This window comes from Acomys minous (genome assembly GCF_964271855.1).
Source record: "Acomys minous genome assembly, chromosome: 6".
Taxonomy (NCBI): domain Eukaryota; kingdom Metazoa; phylum Chordata; class Mammalia; order Rodentia; family Muridae; genus Acomys; species Acomys minous.
Genome location: NC_140487.1, coordinates 35376740 through 35397776, shown reverse-complemented (window position 1 = coordinate 35397776; position 21037 = coordinate 35376740). Strand labels below are relative to the sequence as shown.

General features: G+C 40.3%; 1 protein-coding gene across 12 annotated transcripts in view; it reads right to left on the bottom strand.

Annotated features, from left to right (window-relative positions):
- Window positions 1-21037, bottom strand: part of MAGI2 (membrane associated guanylate kinase, WW and PDZ domain containing 2) — a 1410398-nt gene that overhangs the window by 299542 nt on the left and 1089819 nt on the right. The gene's annotated exons all lie outside the window — the stretch shown is intronic.

Sequence of the window (21037 nt, the reverse complement as noted above, 5' to 3'; positions counted from 1 at the left end):
AGCAGTGGGACAGAGTCATTTAGGAGGACATGTGCGCGGCCCTATGGAGAGCAGGTGATTAAGGACACCTTGTCTGATTACAGTCAAATGCCTTACCCAGCATGCACCAGGCTTCTGAGGGGGCCTGCCTGTGCATAACACACAATTCTGTGATAGTTCAGAGCACTCGAAGCCTCTATTAAATGCTGGTATATTTACAATATGCATGAGATAGCCAAAGAAGCCAGACGGCACATGCTTTCTTGCCTAGTGTGTTCAATTGGGATGAGTTTGATGCATAAAAATAAATGATCAACAAATGAAACAAACTGAAAATAGTTCCAAGTAAAAAGTGCATTATCTAAGTTTTGTAAAGTATCAATAGTCACAGAGGTGAGTTCACTGACAATGTAGCATAAACTAAAAGTAAAAATAGTACATGTGTGTGTGTGTGTGTGTGTGTGTGTAGAAGATAAGCACACATGTATGTGCACTAGTGAACACCTTGCAGGTGTAGGGGCAGGTTCCTTCCTTCCAGTATATGTGTTTTGGGGATCACTTGCAGGCTGATGACCCATCTCACTGACTCATAGTGCACACATTCAACAGTCAGACCTGGATTGAAGAGCCAGGATTCAGGAGGAAACTTTTCATAGCAGTGACAGATGACTATGTAGGATGTTTACTGCAGAAATCCTCTGCACACTCAGACAGTAACACTAGTAGACATGGAAGGCCTGGAAGCAAATGTAGTCCAGCTAATCCCAGGGAAGGATAGCACTAGAAAAGTATGTACCCCTATAGAACAGGTTGTTTATGGATCAGAGAGATGGAAGCAGTCCTGCTACGAGTGGTGGCTATTTCAGACATAGATGCCCTAGGAGAGGGCGGGTTCTTGAGCGCCCAGAAAGTATGAATGAGAGAAGAGCTAGAAGAGGGGCTGACAGCTAGCTATCTGCATGCCGCCTACTATACTCAAATATTCCCCATAACATATATTATGCTCTGATATACTCAAATTATGCCACAGATAATTTGAAGTATTCTTATTTACAGGTAGTGAGACAAGTACACAGACAGGACGAGTGACTTGTCCTGGGTAGACCACATGCCAAGTGCAAATGAAATTCTAGAATTTAATCATTGTATCTATATCTGCAGTGGATCTCTTATCTACATGCTTTCCCTTTCCAATATGTGGCTTCAAATTGGCAGGTACACATAGTTTAAATGTGTTTTCTCTCTCTCTCTCTCTCTCTCTCTCTCTCTCTCTCTCTCTCTCTCTCTCTCTCACACACACACACACACACACACTACATCCTTTATAATTTTAAAAACTACACATCAAATAAGAGAGGAGATAAAGTAAAATCTCAATACTTTAAAAAATATAAATCAGATAGCTGATATATATGCATATATATATACACACACACACACATACACACACATACATGCCCACGCACTCCATTCTTTATAATTTTTAAAACTACATACCAAATAAGAGAGGAGATAAAATAAAATCTCAATACTTTTAATAAACCAGATAGCCGGTGGACAGGAGGGTAGTGGCAAGAAGAATGACAACTGCAGTACTGGTAATCATTTCCTTTTGAAGGCACAGAAGACACGCTCTGCCATCAGGGTGTCAGTGTCAATAGATCTATATTCTAGCTCCCGGGTAGCCAAGTAACCTTCGGTAACTTGTTAAACCTGAGGCTTGGTAAACTGCTCTCCAACATGGGTGCCGTCGCTGTCTCCTGGTGTGGTGTGAGGCTTACATTTAATAGCCAGTATTAGCATACCATTTTTTTTATAGCACTGACATGTTCTTTAATTTGTATCAGTATTTTTATTGTTTACGTCACCTTAACTACCCCGTCAACATTCTAGTCACCTCCATTATTTCCATCATCGAAGTCTTTGTGTGGGGACCTTAAAACGCACTGGGATCTTACTCCTATGGCCTCATTCTATTTAAAGGAAAAGGTGTAGTTAGTTACAATAATGTTCTTAGTGAGTCTTGTTCTCTACTCTACCAGCTTCAATACAACTGTCGGGGAAAACGCTATGTTCCTGAAGGAGCCGCCTCCACTGAAGTGCATGATGAAATACAACATGGAGCTTTCCAAGCCCCTTTGCTCCGTAAACTCAGATGAAACCACTGTGTTCCAGGACAGCTGGGGCTGGAGGCTCTTTCTCCTTTCCATCCTCAGGGAATTTTCTTAGCTAATTCCTTCAAGTCTTCTTTACATGATACTGTAGCTTTATCTTTGGCTGGTTTGCCACAGGCACCCATTGCTTTTGACACACCTGGGGAAGTCTAGTAGGGAATATCTGTTCAAAGCTGTTTTTTCTAGTGACATTCAATATTTCCATTGTGCGATGCTTGATCAGATCATCCATGGTTAAAGTGGCATCTTGGGACAACTTTTACACTTTCTTTAATCATTTGTATCTCTCCTCCTGATTGAACCTCCAATGCCCTGAAGGCTCTTGTGTCAAAAGCTTGGGTGCCCCTCAGCTTGGTGGCATTAGAGAGTAATAGAAACCTTCAAGAGGTAGGGAATAAGAGGCCCTAGATCACTGGGGGTACACCCTCACAAGGAAGCGTGAAACACTGGTGTCTTTCTCTTAGGTCCTGCCTTTAATATGAGGATAACCGGCCTCCTCTGCCTCTCTTGCTGTGAGCTACCATGTCAACACAACACAGCTGGTTGCAGAAGGAAGAACCTGAAACTCAGGAAAAACAAACCTTTCTCTTGTAAGACACAGATGTTTTGTTATAAAATGGACAGCTGATTGAACATGGCCATCATCTATACAACGGGGACATTAATATCTACTTCATGGGGCTGCTGCCAGGATAAGAGAAATGTTTGCCAAGAGTAGACAGTTGGGAAGAACCCTATGGCTATGCAGTGTCGTCTTGTGTTTTTCGAATAGTTGTCATTTGTTACAGTTAATATTATTTGTGGTGCCATTGGTAGCCTTTTCCTAAACCTCTCACAGAGGCATTTCTAACCAGCATTATGCTTCTTCCCATGGATGTTTATTTAAGTTCAAATAGATCCTTTTATTACATCCCTCAGCAAGAGGATTTGAGCAATTTTTAAAGAACAACAAGTAAACAAAATCAGGGTAAAATTATTTGATTCTGGTGCAAGATAAATAGACAAACCTGACAACTCACGGTCCTATTTGTTTACTAGAGTTGCATTGTAAATTGGCTTTGGGCTCTCAAACTGCTTATTTAACGAGAGAGAGGAAATTGCCACTCCCTTTAGAATATTTAAGATAAACCCACGTTTAGAAGGATGGGGATTATATCCTTAAGAATTCCTGTGATGAAGTGTTCTGGGCATTTCTCTTCAATTCTTTGGTGACGGGGTTTCTGTGGTGCAGCATGGAAGGACCCTAAGTGGTAATTTTACAACAGTGAGTTCTATGGTTCTACCAACCTTGTTTTGATGCTTTGATGATGGGGGCGGTCATGCTTCTGCCCTTTTCTACCTTGTGAAACTCTATGTACAAGGCCTATGTGATATTTATCTTTGTGTGCTGTGTAAACAATAGAGTGAAAGTGTTTAACTATTTGTTAAATAACTACACGATGAGGATGCAAATGGATGCAAGGGACTTACAAAAAAGCAGGACATATCTTTGAAATCACCTGAAGTACTGACTTTTTCATAGTCTACCTATCCCATTTCTGTGTTTCTAGGTTATTATTTATCACACATGCCTAATTTTATCCTTACCAGAATCATCTTGACTTTAAGGGACATTATTTTTATCATCTTCACTTTAGTGGACAATTAAGAATTGGATCTTTGAGTCAACATGGAAGAGGGAATAGTGAGGTTCAAGTGGCATTTGTAGACACATAAAATATTTCATCATGGCTTAGGTAGTGGCACTGATTACTTACTCTAAGGCATGTGGTAGCCAGTGCCTAGAAAAGATCCGTTGAGTAAATGAAACTGATAGATAGAGCCTAATGTTTTCTAGTTTCACTCGCCCATCGAATACATTTTGTGTCAGTTGAACTGGATGTGAAAATGTAGGGCTGGTTGATGTGACGCAACTATAATTCATCTGGGTAAATATTCATGGAATCCTTCAAGCCAGAGAGTCTTTCTAGACATTTAAATGAAATGGAGAAAATCATTACATTTTGGTGGGAAAATGGAACTGCTAACTAGGAGAGCAACTTTGTGTCATAATGTGTCATGGATGGAAACCACATCAGGGATGAGACCTGGGGCTCCAGGGAGACAGCCGCTCTCCCTCCAGTTCATAAACACTCATTGAGCTTCTGCTTTTCAGCTTAAAATATTCCTCTTCTCTGCAAGCATGTCCTTTTAAGGACCTCTGACTGTCCTTAGAGAGTATGAATTTCTGCAAGCTTAGAATTCCCATGGCTTTCTCTGACACCCCTCCCCTTGAGTTTCCAACTTCTGTGACATTATCTTCTTCCACTTGAGTCCCAAGATGCTACTCTACTGGTAGCTAACACAGATACTGCACCTCTTTGTCTACACATTATTCATGTTTATGTAAGTGTTTTCATGCAATTAGGCTTGGATAAAAAGATTAAAAACTATTTCAAAATTGATAAACATTACATCACACTTAGAAAGCTAAGAGAGAACAGTAGCCCCATAGGGGTCTTCTAGGGCTAGTACTCTTTCAAGAAGGCAGGACAGTATAATTAAGAGTGTTCTCTTGGGGCTGGAGAGATGAGTCAATTGGCTAAGAGAAGTTGCTGCTTGTACAGAGGACCCAGTCAAGTCTCTAGCACCCACATTGGGTGGCTCACAGCCACTTCTAACTTATGCCCATGGGATCTGACACCCTCTTCTGGCTTCCTTATGTACCTGTATACATAAACACAGACAGAGACAGAGACAGAGACAGAGACAGAGACAGACACACACACACACACACACACACACACACACACACACACACACACAGACACACACACACACACACTTAAAAAACAACAATGAAAGGAGAGTTGGGTCTCTGCAGTCAGGTTGCTCAAATTCCCTAACCAGCTTTGTCACATTCATGGTGTGTGACCCTAGGGGTATCATTTATATTCTTTGTGCTTTGGAATTTTTCATATCTAAATCTGGCATTGAAATAATGCAAACCTTTAGAATTTCTGCACATATTAAATGGGCTAAAAATGAACAAACCACTGCAGAGCTGTGTCCACATATAAGGACTTTCAAAATGCCAGCTGGCACAATTCATCAAATATTGATCTTTTAAATCTCTTCACTAAGGTAGGGGTTGTAGGCAGGGGCAACAATCAGGGATGTGATCTGGCAAGGGATTAAAAACAGGAAGAATTGTGCAATAGAGCTTATATGTAACAAATCAATGTATTATAGTGATTTAAAAAGCTAAACTTCAAAAGCACAAGAATAAAACTTAATGTTGTAAGTATGAGTTATTTTCAGACATGAGCTTTGGATGAATAAAAATTAACCTATTTTACTTTGAATTTTTAAACAAAGCAATTGAATGCCACCTTTTGAATGATTTCTTCCCAATTCTACATGTAAAGTAATATTTTTATTTCTGTAAATGTCCATTCATTATTTCCTACTTTACTTGGGGAATGCAAGTATGCATTGTGAAAATAAGTGGAAAGTTCGAATCATTCACATCTTACTTCCTTCTCTCTCTGCTCACAAAAGGGCTGCTTTAAGACTATGCTGTCCACTGGGGATTAGAACCATTATAAGAAAGGTATCCCTGTATTAGCACTGAACCTAAGAGCTGAGTCTATCTGGTATTCCAGCCATCTGAGGCTCCTGACTGTATCATCATGGGAATGCATTTTTTTTTCTCTCTGCTGGTTGTCACATTAGGTCATTAGTTAATGTGTCTTCTATACACCGGGGAGACTCATCATGAAGCCACTACCATTCACCAACTACATGGAAAAAAGCATGGCCACATGTAACCTCAATCATGTCATGAAGCTTCTAGGACCTCTAAGATACATAAGTACAATTGAAAGCAATTAGGGTCAAAATGTATAATTTTCTCAAAAAGTACCAATTAAGATAAGTCAAGATCATATAAATAACTTAAGTAGACCTATAACTCCTAGTGATATACAAGCAGTTATTAAAAGTCTCCCAACAACAGCAACAACGACAAAAACCTAGGGCCAGATGGTTTTAGTTCAGAATTCTACCAGATTTTCAAAGAGCTAATACTAATACTCCTCAAATTACTCCACAAAGTAGAAACAGAAGAAACATTGCCCAATTCATTTTCTGAGGCCACAGTTACCCTGATACCCAAACCACATAAAGACTCAACAAGGAAAGAGAATTACAGATCAATTTCCCTTATCAACATAATGTAAAAGTACTGAATAAAATACTTGTAAAGTGAATTGCGGAGGAATGTCTTGAGTGAATGTAACAACTGTCAATAAAGCGCTGTGCAGCCAATCAGCTGGGCAGAAGGATAGGAAGTGGAAGGTGGGACTTCCTGGAGAGGGAGAGGAGCTGGGAGTTGACAGGGAGAGAGAAAGGTTGACAGTTGATGGAGGAGAAAAGCCTCTGAGGATCAGATTGGCAAGTGATTGAGATATATGTATGTTATGAGGTTTAGAGTAGCTTATTTTAGTTTACAAGTAGATTAGTGTCAGTTTCGATTCTGCCCGGCATGGTGCTTGCAGCTTTAAAGTACATTTCAGTCTCTGTGTCAGTTATTGGCTTCCTAGGCCAAACAGACACATTTAATTGTAACAGTGAATCTAAGAATACATCAAGAAGATCATTCACCATGATCAAGTAGGCTTCATCCCAGAGATGTAGGGATAGTTTAAATACACAAAAATAAGTAAATGTAATACACCATATAAATGAAAGGGAAAAACCCCCATATGATCATCTCATTAGATACATTAAAGGCCTTTGACAAAGTCCAATAGCTCTTTCATGATAAAAGTCCATGAGAGATTAGGGATACAAGGAACATTCCTAAACATAATAAAGGAATTTAAAGCAAGCCGATAGCCAACATTAAATTAAGTAGAGAAACTCAAAGCAGTTCTATTAAAATCAGGAGCAAGACAAGGTTACCCACTCTCTCCATCCATCCAATATAGTACTTGAAGTTCTGCCTAGAGCAAAAAGACAACTTAAGGAGATCAAGGAAATCATAGCATCCTTAATCATGGATGATATGAGAGTAGACATAAATGACCTCGAAAATTTTATCAGTGATCTCCTACAGCTGACAAACACATTTAGCAAAGTGGCTGGATACAAAATTTTCTCAAATGACAAAACCCTCAAAAATCAGGTTTGACAAATGACAAATGGGCTGAGAAACAAATCAGAGAAAAACCATCTTTCACAATAGCCTCAAATAATATAAAATAACTTGAGGCAACCGTAAGTAAACAAGTGAAAGATGTACATTGGAAAAACTTCAAGTCTTTGAAGAAGGAAATTGAAGAAGAATCAGAAGATGGAAAGATCTCCCATGCTCATGGATCAGTAGGATCATAATAAAAATGGTCATCCTACCAAAAGCAATCTAAAGAATCAATGCTATCCCCATTAAAATCTTAACACAATTCTTTACACACCTTGAAAAAACAATATTCAACCTCATATGGAAAAACAAAAAACCCAAAATAGCTAAAACAATCCTGATCAAAACAAATAAAAACCAAAGCAAACAAACAACTCCCCAAAATAAAACATCAAAAAGAGCTAGCCTTATCACCATCCCTGATTTTGTTGAACTACAGTGTTATAGTCATAAAAACTACAAAGTATTGACATAAATAACAGGCATGTTCATAAATGGAATTGAATTGAAGACCAGAACATAAGTTTACACATCTATCGATAACTTAGTTTTGGTAAAGAAGCCAAAAAGATACAATGGGAAAATAAAGTATTTGGTTTGGTTTAACTTGGATGTTTATATGTAAAAGAATGGAAGTAGATCCATATTTATGAGTCTGCACAAAACTCAAGTCCAAGTGGATCAAAGACCTTGACATAAACCAAGATACAATGAACCTGATAAAAGCATAACTGGGGACTAGCCTTGAATGCATTGGCACAGAAGACATGTTCCTGGGCAGACCACCAACACACAGAAACTTAAGATCAACAATTAATAAAAGAGACCTCATGAAACTGAAAATGTTCTGTAAGGCTCAAGACATCATCAACAGGACAAAATGGAGGAAACCAGGAGAACATTCTGCACCAACTAAGCAGGCAACATGTGGGCTCACAGAGACAGAAGCAGCAAGCATAGAGTATGCAAGAGTATGTACCGGGTCCTCTGAATACACATTGTAGCTGTTAGCTTGATGTTTCTGTGGGACTCTGAACTGTGGGAGTGGGTGTGTTTCTGACTCTTAGGACTTTGTTTCTCCTGTTGTTTTTCCCAGGCTTGTTGTGAGGGGTTTTGGCTTGTCTTACTGTATGTTGTTTGTCATGTATGTATGCCTGTTTTCTCTTGGAGGCCTGCTTATTTTCTGAAGAGAGACAGAGGGGAGTAGATCAGGGAAGAGACAAAATATCTATGTATGTGTGTGTGGTGGTAGTGGGGGAATGGGAGGAATGGAGGAAAGGGGAAACTGTAGGAGGAGGAAACTATTGTATGAGAGAATAATTTAATTTCAATAAAAAAAATAAAGCCTGTAAGCATGCATTAAAAATGTTCCCTATCCAGCCTTTCTCACTATCACAAAACATCAAAATGCTGAGTGCAGGAGCTAGTCACTTTTTAAAAGGTAATTTGAACCTTTTGTTTCTATATTAAAAGTACTAAGTTAAAAACTTGGAGGCAGACTGGAGTTTATCCTAAGCAAAACTAATACTGCACTATGTCAAGATGGTATACAATTGAGACAAAACTAATGACCTCTTTTCTACTGGTGCCTGCCAGCCCTGACTAAATGGTCAAATCTCTAGTGGAAGAAATATACTCATTGGCTAACCAGCCTTTATGTAGAATATAAGAAGTTTCCCTAGATGTGAGATTCTCAGTTTAAAAATACAAACAATCTTGGGTGAAATGAATTGAGTTTGCTATTTTACTATTGGCCACACAAAAAAGGTGTGAGCTACAATATACTTTATGTTGAAATGGAATGTAGTTCCTCAATAAATTATTTGAGTTGTTAAAAATTAAAGCAAGGGTTTAACCTAAGTAAAACTGAACTCTAAAAGATATACAGCTGTCATCAAAACCATGAATATAGGAATGCTTTGGGGATGGGCTCCTAGGGGAACCAATCAGATGGCTCAGGATACTAGGAAATCACAAAGGCAACATCACCAACATCTGGATTATCCGGGAAGCAGAAAGCGAGGGAAAGAACGCTGGTGGGTGGAGATGCTCAAGACTTTGGAAAATACTATGGCAGAATTTGGAGGCGATAATTACAGTCATATAAAACTCAAACTTCCCAGGTTCTCACATCCAATATTCATCATGCATATAATCTTTCTTGACCGCTGAGCCTTTGTAACTGTATAAGACTGGGGGAAATCAATCATATAGCTCTTATTTTTATAAGGTAGAATGGGATACAGGAGGGACTAGAAACAAAAGTGAAAAAAAAAATACTTTTGATGAGTTTAAAAGAGAAAATGTTGTTTCCTAGATACCTTGAATCTGTACAGAGTAGTTCAGTCACTTTGCCATTACTATGTGATGACAAGGTCTAGGTGTGGGCAAGAAGGTGCAATTCCAAGACACTGAGAAAGTGGGGGTGGGGTGAGCAATAACAATGACTAGGAAGAATAAGGGTTCAGCAGCATCAAAGACAGAGGACGGTGACAATAATTGCATCATTTGTTTTTTGTTTGTTTAACAGATTGCATATTGGGCCAAGTGTCATTGCAGAATTTGCATAATTAACACTCCATGTGCTTTACCAGGAGATCAAAGCCTTGCAGACTGAGGATGGTTTCAGGTAAGAGTAATGGGGAATCTGCTCCCAAACAATTGGCTTGCTCTTTTTCAAACTGTAAATGTGTACCCCTGCACTGGGCTGCTCTTGGGGTTTCCATCCTGAAGCTCTTAGAAGCATGAAAAGGGGATCAGAAGAATATGATCCCATTTTTCAAGCTGCTTCATTCCTGCTCAGATTTAAACTTGCTTCTTAGATGCCTCGATTGGTTTAAATGAGAAAACAGAGAAAGAAAGAGGGTGTCCCAGACCCTTGGGCTCCGTGGGCTATATGCCTTTAGCTCACCTCTTCTTCAAAATAGGTAAATATTTTTTTGGCATATCCCCCAGTTGATGCAGGAAGTCAGTCAAGTTCTGCATAGCACCAAAATTCAAGAACATTGCCTCAATGGTTCTGATACAAGTGTGTATTTACTTTTTAAGCGAATTATTCACAGATGTGCAGGCTGGCTGTATCTGATAATAATTCTACAAGGTGGATGTTATTTCAGTTTTCATTATGACCTGGAAATTTCAATTACACTGTAAATTATCTGTAGATATTCTGAAACACAAGTGTAAAATCATGGAATATTATTTTGCTATATTTAATAATATCTGGAGAACTCGGGAGTTATATACATAGAAATGGTGAGTGACTATGTTTCAGTAGAAAATACAGGTATGTGTATATGTTTTATTGGTTGAAAAGCCAGAAGTGAAATAGCAACAAGATAAGCCAGGGCGTCTGGTTTCAAGGAACATGGTTTCAAACCAGAACTCTTTCTTCCAAAGGTTGCCTTGTAGTTTCTTCAAGGTTGGCATGACACCGACTCTTTGTCTTTTTACGGACTTCTTGAGTTGAGTATGGACCATATCTTTGAGTTATCACTTAAGAACAAGACCATGGGAGTTTGTGAAGGAAAATGGGGATGGTCAACAAAATTAAAGCATGCAACGCTCATTTCAAGCTTTGCAAAGGACACTCTAGAGTTGTAGGTGACACACTTCTGATGTTTAGTAACAAAGCTATGAGACTATCACCCGGTAAGGAGGTGTGTGAGGGCTTTGGAGACCTGTCCCTCTGCCACTCACATGGCGAGCAGTTTATAATACTGGTCTTTTCACTGCACGTCTGCTAGATTCACTAGTGGACCCCATGCTCTGAGGAGTGACAGGGATGAGGGACATTTGCCACTGGCATTCTCTATCTCATGGATGTCTCTGCTTTACCTCTGATATCTCTTAGGAGGCAGAGCTGGTGCATTCTCATTTTTAGAATTCATTTTCTTTTTCATAGTTGTTGATTTATTTTGGACATTGATACCATGGCACACACATGGAGATCAGAAGACAGTTTGTGGGAGTTGGTTCTATTCTTCCACCATGTGAATTCTGGGAGTCAAGCTCATGTTTCCAGGCTTGATGAGAAGGCCACTATTTAAATGTGGTTGCCAGGACTCTAGCAGGATGTTTTTCCACTTAGAAGTCGAATTACTTCGTGGGGGAGCTTGGTGAAAAACATCCTTGAACAGACTGAGAGGATATATATATATATATATGCCCAAAACAGGAGAGATGGCTTTTTGTTGGGACTTGGTTTTGGCTGTTTATCCCTCCACTTCAAGAGGCTCCTAAAGAGAACTGCTACAGGGAAAGCTTCAAGTTTTTTTTTTTTTTTTTTTTTTTTTACTTCAGCTGAGGCTTGAGGTTCCAGCTGCTGTTCCCAGTTCCAGCAGCAACTTTGCAACTTTGGTGGAATTGCTGGTCTGCTGAAATCCTGCTGACTATGCTAGGAGGGTCATTCCTCAGAGCTGATATCCTTAAGATTTCATTATAGTGTTCTTTAATATCCTTTTCTGATAGTTTGGGTTAGTCGAGTTGTAAGGGAGGTAGGCTCGTTTAATAAGTTCATAATAAAGTGTAATTGATAAGAAAAAAATGTGGTTGCAAATGAGTAACAGTGGGAGCAATCTCACCATCCGTTACCTGCTGAGCCCTCTTTTTTAAAAAAATAATTTCTGAGCCAACAACAGCAGGAGCTAAAGTGTTACTTGAAGAGTATGCTATGTTAACATGTACAGGAAGCAGTGCACTTGCTCTCTTTCAGAAGGTCCCTCATGCTCCCCAACTCCTAGCACCTCATCACAGGACCATTTTGAGAGGCAAATTAGACAAAATAGCGAACATGTTTAAAGATAAAGCATTGTGTATGTTTAAGCTGATTTAATATTTGGATTATTTAAGGTCTGGGTGTCATGAATAAAATATGAACAGTAAAGTTTCTTAATCCCTGTCTCAAATTGCAGTTCTGTCACTTGCTAGGTCGATGGCTTGGATTCTTTAAGTTTTAGTTTCTCTGTAAAACAGAAATAATAGCATCTGTCATAAAGCATTTAGATGATGGTTAAATGGGTTTTGTAAAGTACCTAATGCTCACAGGGCACGGTGACACATGCTTGTGATTCTAGTACTTTGAAGGCAGGGGCATCATGAACTTAAGAAACTGAAGGCTGGTCAGCCATCACCACCACCACCACCACCACCACCACCACCACCACCACCACCACCACCTGTTAAGCTATTTTTTTAAGGTCAACCAATGTTAAGCCAGGAGAACCTTCTCGGAGATTACATATGAAGTCAATGTACTGAACTAAATTCCTGGCACTACTGCAGAAAACAAGAAGGGCAGTCTCTCTTACCATTTTCAAAATATGTTCATTGTAAAAGAAGAGATACAGGGCACTTTGTCAACCTCTACAAATGACTGCTTAATGGAGAATTGAACTAAGGCATTTGCATTATCAACATAAGCCCAGCAGGTGATGCTTAGTAAGTATTTGAAAGTTTGTGGTAGTGGGTAACAAGTGCAGGCCCTCACAGATGCTAGGCAAATGCCATACCACTCAACTACACCCCAAGCTCTTCTTTCCTAGCTTTTTCTTTGAGACACGGTCTCGGTAAGTGTCCCAGGCTGGCTTCGAGTTCACTCTGATGCTTGGATGTTCAGATATGCCCTCAAACTTACCATCCTTGAGCCTCAGCCTCCTGAGAAGTTGGGACAAGATGATGAGATTTTTCTAGATTAAGTTTATGTGAAAATCACTATACTACATGTTTATTCCAACAAATGGGGCATCTTTTACCTTGGGATATACAGTGTCAGCCACAAAAACACAATTGTGTTCTTGACAATTCTAAAGCTCATTTTCCTTAGGTTGAAATTAAACATGAAATTTGATTTTAAAACTTGATGATTCGTTCTTTTATTATTATTATTATACTAAGAGTTCCTTCTATCCTAACACAATTTCAACTAAAGACGAAGACATCTGTTAATCTGTAGTAAAAAGTCATGCTTAACAATGTTGATTTTATTCTTAAAAAATAGAAAGACATTCCCCCTCTAATATAGTCATCTATGACAGTGTATAAGAATATTATTCTAGGGGCTGGGGAGCTGTCTACGCACTTAAGAGCACTAGGTGCTCTAGCAGAGGACCAGAACTAGGTTCCCAGCATCCACACAGCGCTGCCCAATGGTCTGTAATCTTAGTTCTAGGACATCTATCTCCCTCTTCTGGAACCTCCTGGGCTTTTCATGAACGTGGTATAGAAACATACATGAAGGCTGAACACATAAAATAAAACAATAAATCTTAAAAGTATTGCTCTTACCATGAATTTTTGTCTATAAATGTATCTCTTATCGCTCTTCTTTTTAAATGACAAACTTAATATCAGCCTTATGTCTCCGTATATCGAGTACATTTCTGTTTTTTTTTTTTTCTGTAGTCTATTGAAACAGTTCACTATTTAGGGAAGCATTCGTTCCATAACACTATCATTACACTTGTTGATATAAAATACTGGTGATATATGTTGCCATATAACCAAACAAAAGTAGAACTTAAGTATGCTTTGATCTACAAATATTATGGGAAATTAATGAGGCTTAATACAGGAAAAGGCCAAGTTTATTCATGCTAACACATGGTACAGTATATGTTCCTTGAATTTCAGGAGACCTTAGCAATTAACAGACCTAGACCAATCATGCAACAGGCCAAGCATCTGGAAGCTAAAGTAAAGCTTTGTGCCAAGCTGTGTATTCAAAAATCATGCACAGGGCTTTAAACTATTATTATCATCATACCCCAAGACATAAAAGAAAGGGATTTTGAAAAAAAATCTCTGTGGTGGTTTGAACAGGTATGGCCCCCATAGACTCGTGTTTAAATGTTTGGCCCATAGGGAGTGGCACCATGTCTGTCTGGATGCTGCCATGCTTCCCAACAAGATGGTAATGGACTAAACCTCTGAAACTGTAAGCCAGCCCCAATGAAATGTTTTTCTTTATCAGTGTTGCCTTGCTCATGGTGTCTTTTCACAGCAATAAGGCCCTAACTAAGACAATCTCCAAACTAATAAAGATATGAATTATGGTTTTCATGAGAGGTAGTGTGGTATTATAATCTGCCTTGCTGGGTGGCCATCACCTGTTTTATTCAACTATAGAGCATCTTAGAAATGGCATCAATTTCTGATTCCTCACATTGTCCAGCATCTCTCAGACCTCTGGTAATATTGACATCCCTCCAAGTTGAAAGTGATCCCTCTTCCATATCTATGAAAGACAAAGAGCACCAAATGTCTGAAAACTACTTTAATTCCAGAAAGAATTCCTTTCCAGCACAGTGGTGTTCTTTTAGTATGCAAATCTCTAGCACTACACAATCCTGGGAGAACTTCAGGATAATTTTGACTCTGTTCAATTTTCATTTCATGTGTTAACTTTAGAACTGATCCTTAGACCAGGAAATGACTCTGAAGTCTGTCATGATGGACTGCTTGGCAAGAGATAATCTGTAGCTCATACATGGAATGCAGAACTCACTTGATCTGGAGAGAATTTGTATTTGTAACATAGAAGAGCTATTTCACAAATAGCAGAACAATGACCTACTTACTACATTGCACTGGCAAGAAGCAAGCAGAATGATCCAAAGAGAGATGCTAGCATTGTGCTCTGTGTTAACTTCACAGTCAGCTATGTGGAATATGGGTCCCTCCTTGTGCAGAAAAGACAGCACTAACCACAATCCTTTAACTCCTCTCTGCGCAGAAGTGCTACTTGCATTACAGCTCACAACTAGCTAGAAAAGTTGTCTGCAGTTTCCATGAACAACAGCCTCCAGGTCTTGACTCTCCTCCCTGCCTTCCTTCACAAGGGCAAGGTCATGTTCTCATGGTCTTAGGGGAAATAGAGTAGGAGGGTTCATGCTGGATGCAACACAAGTGTGTTCTCTGTCTCTCTGTCTCTCTGTCTCTCCCTATCTCTCTGTCTCTCCCTATCTCTCTGTCTCTGTCTCTCTGTCTCTCTCTGTCTCTGTCCTCTGTCTCTGTCTCTGTCTCTCTGTCTCTCCCTATCTCTCTGTCTCTCTCTGTCTCTGTCTCTGTTTCTCTGTCTCTCTCTGTTTCTCTGTCTCTCTCTGTCTCTCTCTCTCTCTGTCTCTCTCTCTCTCTGTCTCTCTGTCTCTCTTTGTCTCTGTCCTCTGTCTCTGTCCTCTGTCTCTGTCCTCTGTCTCTGTCTCTCTGTCTCTCTCTCTCTGTCTCTCTCTCTCTCTCTGTCTCTCTCTCTCTCTCTGTCTCTCTCTGTCTCTGTCCTCTGTCTCTGTCTCTCTGTCTCTCTCTGTCTCTGTCCTCTGTCTCTGTCTCTCTCTGTCCTCTCTCTCTGTCTCTCTCTGTCTCTGTCCTCTGTCTCTGTCTCTCTCTGTCTCTGTCTCTGTCTCTCTCTCTCTGTCTCTCTCTCTCTCTCTCTGTCTCTCTCTGTCTCTGTCCTCTGTCTCTGTCTCTCTCTGTCCTCTGTCTCTGTCTCTCTCTGTCTCTCTCTCTCTAGTATTCCTGCCCTCCTTCCCTGGCCTGATGAGACTCAGGCTCTCTGTACTTCATGCAGCTGCCTCTGCAGGAAGTTTTCCCTGCTCTGTTGCCACCCAGGGTCACTGTATCACTACTAGGATATTTGCCTGTATTTACCTTCTCCAAAAGTACCTAAATGAGGGCTTCATTTAATTTAATAGAAAAATGCTTAAAGATAAGCAAACAACATACTCATCTCTGACACGTGACTGTGTGGTGCTCAAACCCAAATAGCACAACTCCTAAACTTGATGCTCAGGAAAAATCACAGAAGACAGAGCAGAAAAGCTGTAAGAGCCGGACCAGGATCCCTGCTGAGAGATATTTCCTTCTGGACATGAGAGGGAAGCTGCAAGCACGAAACATCAACAATATGGCTGTCTACACAAGACTTATATTACAATCTTATCAGTTGACATGCCAGCATTGATGGGAAAGTTTTCACAGGGCTCCATTCCTGGATAAAGAGCTACAGCTGCAAACGGCTGCTGAAAGGGAAAATCAGTTTTCTCCAGGGATGACCTCCCTGATGGCCTAGCCAATCCCTAGTGGCCAGCTGTCTATGCAGGCACATAGGAACAATACTAAATAGACTTAGTAGGTATTTCTGTATTATGTGCTTTATACAATAATACTAGATATTATATATTGTTGCACATATGTGACAATAATCATTTTTAAAAGGGGCCATGAACATGAGGGGAGTGAAAGGACATAGGAGGAGTTGTAGGGGAAAGGTTGGTGTGGAAATGATGGAAATAAATGTATGTATGAATTCTATTTTTGGTTGTGAGCCTATCCTTTAATGGCTGAGCCATCTCTCCAGCCCAAGTATGTATGAATTCTAAAAAAGAAAAACTTAAATAAAAAATATTCTCAGATAAAAGAGTTACTCCAGAGTAATAATATTTTCTTCTCTTTTGCTATTGCCTTGACATCTATTAAAATCATGGAAGTTATTTGTGAGAAAATGCCCTTTGTATACTTCACTAAGTTATTATGGTCTCTGATCTCTCAGAAGGCATGAGTCCTTGTCTTCCTCATGCTCAAAGAGCTGCCACAGAAAACTATAAAATCCATTTGGGTCAAGCAGGGAGAGAAAAAGATAGTCATTAGTGTAGAAGGAAAGAGGCTGATTATAGAATGTGTGTGCTCTCAAACCTTCATGTATATACCTAAAAAAAAGGTATCTGATCATTTTTAATCTGGGGCCTTTTGTTTAAACTCCAAAACTTTTTGCTTCAGAGTCCTTTACTAAATACAAGAAAATATTTTGTAAAGTCTGCTACTACTTGAACTGTTTCTAAAACAGCTGTTTTATAGGGGCCCATTTTGTCCTACGAGGCCTTGCTGAGCCTTACTGGCTATATGTCCTGGGAGAACTCAAAGCTTTCATTTCTCCTTTGCAAGTGTGATGATTGGCATCCCGATAATTTATGTGAAAGCATGCTGCATGAAAGCTAGTGCTGTACAACGGCTATTTCTTGTATTATTATCACAAACTTCCAGCTACTTAAGATGACATACATGCATTATAATTTCCTGGTGTAAGTCCCTGGAACTGCAAGCCTCTTGTCAGCAACAGAAGCATCACTTTCTTGCAGTCCTTTCTCATCAATATTACTTGGCTTAGAGAATTACCAACAATACTTAAGTAATGCTGTTGTTATTAAGTTTGGTGCAATTCTGGCCATAACAGTGAATTGCATATTTCTTACAAATCAAATTTTTCCATAGAACTGTTCACTTTATGGGGTATATTGTAATCATGAAATTACTGGAAAAACCCAGTATTACCAAAAGAAGAACACACACACACACACACACACACACACACACACACACACACACACACACACTTTATATTATTAGTAAATATAAAATAACAGTTTTGAATTCTTATGACAATCCTGTGCTATATACTAACACTGAAACGGAAATGCTTATGTTTAAATGTCCTAGTATTTTACCCTTGTCAAAGTATCTTTGCTTTAATTTCTTGACTCATGAAATGGAGCACATACTACGTGCACAATAAACACTCTCCCCTCACACTGCTCTTTCATTGTTCCCTTTCTTCATCCTTTACGTTTTCTCTGTAACCTACCTACCCAGGATCCAGGAAGCTGCAGGGCATACACACCAGGTAACTAACAGTGCACCACATGTGTGTGGCTGCTGAGAAGCAGTAAGTGAGAGGTCCTAAAACTGCCCACAAAACTTATAATCCCCCGAAGACACTGAATCCTTTTGCCAGCACCCCCTCTGTTCTGCATTTCCGATTACATTAATTTATAAGTTGAGGAAAACATTTGTTTGTTGAACAGATATTTCCTGTTGAACAGGAATATCCTGGATGTTTAAAAAGTGTGTAAAACTGAAATAGTGCCTTTCAGCATCAGACACCAGAAAGCAAGATTGCGAGTGTATGTTCTGTTTATTTCTAACTGTGCATGTTCTGTACTTGTGCTTTAAAGAAAACCTTTAAGCTAGGAGGCTTTCTCTTCTTGGAAAATTTGGGAAGTGACTCGGGAGAGCAGCAATCCTATGACGGGGTTTTCTGATCGAATACTCTCCAGCCCCTGTCCCGCTTCCTACATCTTGGCAGATGCTCATCATTAACCAGGCAGTGGACGCGGTTTTCCCTGAACACTCAATGTTACATTCATGATATCAGGCAGCCCTTTCGGGAACTGCACACAAGTAATGTTTGATAGCGGCAGATGTGTGACATCGCGTGAAAGACTTTGAAAACCTTCACATGAAAATCACATCTGTCAGTCCCCACTATGATTTTAAATGCCATTCTATGGCTGGCTTGTCTTCCTGTGCCAGAGGAGGCAGCTTGCTGAAAAGCCATCCCGGGAAACTGTGTCTTCTGGATAAGCTGCTTAAGCAAATTGTGTAACTGCCATTAAAACCAGAATGTACCCAGCAGACATAATTTCACAAAAGAGGAGAGAAATCCACATTTGTACAAAAGTCACAGCTGCTCGAGCATTACAGCTTGCGCTTTTTGCATTAATTCCCCACCCCCACCCCCTTTATGAATGGTGACAGTTACATTTCTCGTTAGCAGTTTCGGGACTTTTTTAATACATTGCAAAGTGCATCGCTAGCACGGATTAGGTGTCTATCAGGCAAACTGGCCTTACTTCTCTTGGCTAGCATTTACAATAGAGCTAATCTACTTGCTTGGCTTGCAGGTGACATGTTGTGTTGAGTAGGGCCCACTGTACTTAAAACACAGTGCTACATGCTGCGAACGAGCGCCCTGAGTTCCCTGATTGGGCCCTCGCAATTGAGGGGCTTTATCGTTTGTCTCAGGTCTTGTTCCTTATGGCCAGGCTACTCAGGGGCCATCTTCACAGCGGCGACCATAGACCTGGTAACTAACAATTCTTGTGTCAAGAGATCATTTCACAGGGCTGGGTAGGTAGCACAGCCTCCCTGCCTTGAGCATCTTGCTGCGGAATTGTTCTAGATCTAGAGGGAAGTTAACGTGTTCTTGAAAGAGTCTTCATTGTCCCTAGTGTTGAGGCTCAAAGGCTTGTCTGGAATATTATGGGTTGGACATGGGTGAGGTATTATTAGTAAGAATGGAGTCCGGGCTCTACAGCCAAATTGCCTGCACCCACATTTTAGCCCCACATTCAGTGGTATGTGGTCCCTAGGGAATTACTCGGCTTCATTGGCAAGGGTTTCCCCAATTGGAAGCCCTTTGCTTTGTCATCAATGCAGAGGGTGGCAAATGTGGTAGAGGCTTTTGAGGAACCCAGTTCATGGCACACACTGCACAAGGAACAGATGGTAAGTATTCTGATGGGATGATAAGGATTTCTTCCTTCTGGCTCTTGGATACATTATACTCATAACTTAAAAGTTAATGTATAACATACTAGACATTTAGTTAGTTTATAACATACTAGGCACATGATAGAGGCCAACACCTGTGTGTTCAAGGCTTTGCAGCATCCTAGCTGTTAAACCTCCTTTGCCATTGATCGCTGAAATTCCTATTTGCATGGCCACTTTGCTTGGTAGGAAAGTGTGTGTAGGACAGCTGGGCCAGAAACACAGCACTGGTTTCAATCTGCCCTTCCTGGCTGAGGGCGGAGTCCACTTTGTAGATTCTAATCTGTCTTGTTAGCTATATGAAGACTGGCTAACTGCTAAGGTGTCCATCCCTCTGCATGTATGGATGTAGGTTGTGCATTTTTTTTTAAAACAACTGGACAAGGTTGATGTTTTTCATTATTTTGTAACTAGTAGTTGAGATGCATAAATGGATGTATGGTTAATCACGAAAAGTGAGAACTCTACAGAGAATCCACTCCTCACTGCCACCACTGTCATCAACAGCATCAATGAGCCATTTATTTTCTTTTATTTAGTATTTACATTACATCCTGGTCATAGCCCCCTCCCTCATCCTCCTTGTCCCACACTCCTTCCCTGTTTCCCCTCTCCCCCTCTTCAGAAAAGAAGAGCTCCCCCCCCCACCCCAGCATATCAAGTCACATCAGGACTAAGTATGTCCTCTTCCCCTGTGGCCTGGTGAGGTAGCCCTGCCAAGGGAAAATGATTAAAAAACAAAAAAACAAAAAAAAAAAACAAAAAAAACAGGCAGCAGAGCCCATGTCAGAGGCAGTCTCCAATTTCCCTTAACAGGGGACCCATATGAGGACTGAACTGACCACCGGTTGTATCTGTGTAGGACACCTAGGTCCAGTCCATGCATGGTCCTTGGTTGGGGCTTCAGACTCCCCAAGCCCCCTAGGCTCTGGTTAGTTGGCTCTGTTGGTCTTCTTGAAGACCACCCAACCTCTTTCTATTATCTCCCCACTCTCCCAAATGTTTGGATGTGTGTTTCTGCTTGTGTTTCCACCAGCTGCTCAGTGGAGCCACTCAGAGGGCAGCTACGCTCCCATCTGTAAACGTAACAGAATATTTTTCACAGTGTCAGGGTAGGACTCAGGTTGGGCCAGGCATTGGTGGGATATTTCCTCAATCTCTGCATTATTTTTGCCCTTGCGCATCTTATAGGCATGGCTAGTTTTGGTTTGAAGTTTTGTGGGTGGGTTGGTGTTCTCTTCCCTCCACTAGGAAGTCTGTCTAGTTCGAGGGCGGCCTCTTCAGTCTCCATGACCCCTGTTGCTAGGAGTCCCCCTCACAT